General features: G+C 33.9%; 1 long non-coding RNA gene across 1 annotated transcript; it reads right to left on the bottom strand.

Moving 5' to 3' along the window:
• Positions 1-842: 842 nt before the first annotated feature.
• Positions 843-3269, bottom strand: LOC127855916 (uncharacterized). Its single transcript, XR_008037792.1, has 4 exons — positions 3158-3269; positions 2792-2836; positions 1866-1991; positions 843-905 (listed from the first exon to the last, which is right to left on the bottom strand). It is a non-coding gene; the product is annotated as an uncharacterized LOC127855916 (long non-coding RNA).
• Positions 3270-3595: the final 326 nt, after the last annotated feature.

Genomic DNA, 3595 nt, shown 5'->3' on the forward strand with positions numbered 1-3595 from the left:
TGTATTGCTCCAACTAGTAAAATACCCACAACATTTTGATGTTATCTAAGTGAAAATGAACTTGTTAAAACCCGGAAAATAAACATGAACATTCCCGCAAAACATGGTTTTGGACATTTTGAAAATTTGCTTAAAACCATGTAAAATACAAAATGAAAACGTATTTAAAAGGTGTTTAAATTTGTCTTAAGCTGTTCAACCAAGATTTGTGTTTTATATCAAGATTATTCAATTAATGGGAAAGCTTTTAACAACATGGTCGATGTTAACATTTATTTTGTTCCTAAACCTCCCAGTTTGCGGTTTCATCAAATTATTTTGATACATTCACGTATATATGATAATCCGGCACATATGATGCGTATAAACATACAACATTAATCAACGTACACTCCATTTTTCATGAAATTAAAACTGCATGAACTCGTTCAAAGCATGTACAATATATATGAATCATACAGAAATTAATTAACTGTATTGCAATGCATGAAAATCTTAGTAAAGCTATTTACACGAGCTTGAAATTACTTAAACGCATACTTAAATTGCTGTTTGTAAAAGCATATTACTTACAAATACAACAGGGACGGTCGTCAGCCCTTTCAATCGTTATCAGGACTTCTTCTACGAACTGAGTCTCAAATTCGACCTTCATAAGTTTATATCCATTTTCACTTCGCATATCGAAAGTTATGGCTTCGGGACTCGATGCAGATGTATCGAGATCATAGTGCATGATGCTATCACCGGTTATAGCTTTGCGAATGGTATCCATATGCTGCCCAGTGACAAGAACGCCGAATCTGTCGATTGTTTCGTTGTTTAGCCTCACCCTTCGTCCATTCCGCAATATGGTTGTGTTGTAATGGGAGTAAACGTCGGGGTCGTGAAAACCGTCCTTGTGGCTGAAAAACGATACGTAAGCATCAAAGCAAGCTCCATAATGATCACCCAACAAAGAAGACATGTTTTCTATTTATGCATCGCTGTTCTCATGCGTTATTTTCGTTCATAAAATAAGTGAAGTAAACAATAATACTAACATGTACACATATGTACGTGTCCGGTTGTTAAATTATGGAAAACAAGTAAACGAACGCAAATGATTTTAAGATACCATATAGTAACAAAGATGTCAAGAAATTATTGTTGTGGCCATTCACAATTGAAACTGCAGATTACACATCCCGTATGAACATAATATATATGTATAGATAGATGTAATCTACGTTAGCATAACAATACAACGATTATGGTTAAAATCATTAAATCTAATCCTCAGAACACCTTCACTAAACATACAAAAAGGCTCATAATGATATTCACATCTAGCTCACTAAATGTACCGATGTATCTGAATATTTTTATTTTTATTTTCAAATAATGTAAAATATGGCTTTTCTTCTGTATGTGGACATCTGTAATTAATTAAGAAAACTACCCGTTATGGAGATTTTATTGTGTACGTTTTTTGAATCTATTTTGATGGAGTCTCGGGTCCGTATTAAACAAACTGAAGTCTAAGCATAAAGAATATTCCTTAAAATTGGAATTTTCAAGAATCGATTTACTTTTATTTCAAATTTGCATTTACCTCCTATATCTTCATCATTCAACATGTAGAACATTTTCTTCATAAATTCCAGTGGTATCAAGTACACATTCAAACACTAAACGAAACATTTTCTTGGTTATTAGTCTATTCTTTATAGGTTAGTTAAAGAATGGGTTGTGAATACATGCCCTGTTATGTTGAAATGATGTCATATTCATGTATCTATTATCTTTCTTTCTTTACAATTTCTTAACATAATGCAGTAATCATTCATGTATTTTGCGGAAAAGATTTCAGAAATAAATCGTACTACTAGCGCATTTCTTTTCATCGTCGCAATGTTGGGGACAGTTGCAAGTGTTGTCACACACTTCATGCTTCTTGATACAGGTGCCGTCTTCACACTCGTATTCAGAACAAAAACTTGTCGTTGAGCCTTTAAAACAGGATCAATTATTATACATGTGACAAACCATAAACAAATCATATAAACACAATCGTCATATGTTAAGAATTTTCTGACTGCGAGTTTAAAGATGGACCTGGAAACCTTTAAAAACTAATGACGTAACCCATTACAGGTGTTTTCGAAAAAGAGATCAAAGTTTTGCCCTTAAACAGGGTAAACTTTGGAAAACTATGACCCCTTAAAGCTGTTACACATTAAAGTTGCATTTGAAAACGGCTCGCCAATGTGCATTAACAATATCAAACAAGGTTTATAGTAGCATTTCTGTTGCCAGTCATAACTGGTGAATTGGGACAAAATGCTTTATGGAGAACAGTTGGGCTTAGATCATCAGGCTTAGAAAAAGGGTATGAAGGGTTGACTACCATAGATAAATTTGAGACACAGTAACACAGTATGTGGTACAAACAACGTGTTAACAATTTTGTCTGGTTTTTGATGCTGCAAAGACCAATGGTAGTGCATTAGATTTTGCCCCTTAAAGTCTTGGACTTGAATGTTATTGACAATAAAAAAATATGAATCTTTATATTACTATTAGTAGTAGTATTAGTAGAAGTATACTAAATAGTTGTATTATTTATTTTAAATTTATTATTAATTATAATAATATAATATTATTTTATTTATTTTATTTGTATTATTATTACTTTTATTCACATACTACAGTAGTTGTGTAGTAAAATAATTGATAACTGTTTATTTAAAAAAAAATCATAAGAAGTCGTTTTGACTAGTCATACGACATTAAAATAGTCTAGAACTACCTGCAGTCGTCGTTGTTGGTGTGGTAACAGTGGACGTTTGGGTTGCTTTAAAAAACAAATCAGAAGTTAAGCTATATATGTTTAAAATGATATGTAAGTCACAGAAAAATAGAATGGATGTTACAATCAAATAAGCCCGATATATTGTTTCTGATAATCAATTAAGAAAATGTCATTTTTTAACAAACAGCTGAGGTGAAATATGTGGTCAAAATACCGTATAAACAATTAAACAGTACAGTTTGTTTTTTTCCACAAAATACTTTTTGAGAGTTGCACAAGAAAACACTCTCACAGACGGACATATGAACGCAAATCTATACGGCTCCATCCAAAATTCATGGTATCAACAATTGTGAAACTCACTTGCACACTCAAACTCATCAGAGCCATCCTTGCATTCGATTATTTTGTTGCACGGAACGTAGCAAGCACATTCATTGGGACACTTGCGATAAGGTGGATAACATGCGGTGCACTGAAAAAGTAAGCACATTCATTGGGCCATTTGCGATAGGGGGGATAACACATGTCGCACTGAAAAAGCAAGCACATTAATTCGGACACTTGCGATGGGATGGAAAAGCGTGGTGCACTGAAAAAACAACACATTCATTGGGCCACTTGCGATATGGGGGGAGAACACGTGGTGCATTGAATAAGTAAGCGCATTAATTGGGACACTTCCGACAGGGTAGATAAACGTGGTGCACTGAAAAGGCATGAACATTCACTGGGACACTTGCGATAGGGTGGATAACACGCGCTGCACTAAAAGAATAAGCACATTAATGGGGACACTTG

Source organism: Dreissena polymorpha, chromosome 13, assembly GCF_020536995.1.
Source record: "Dreissena polymorpha isolate Duluth1 chromosome 13, UMN_Dpol_1.0, whole genome shotgun sequence".
NCBI classification, from domain to species: Eukaryota; Metazoa; Mollusca; class Bivalvia; order Myida; family Dreissenidae; genus Dreissena; species Dreissena polymorpha.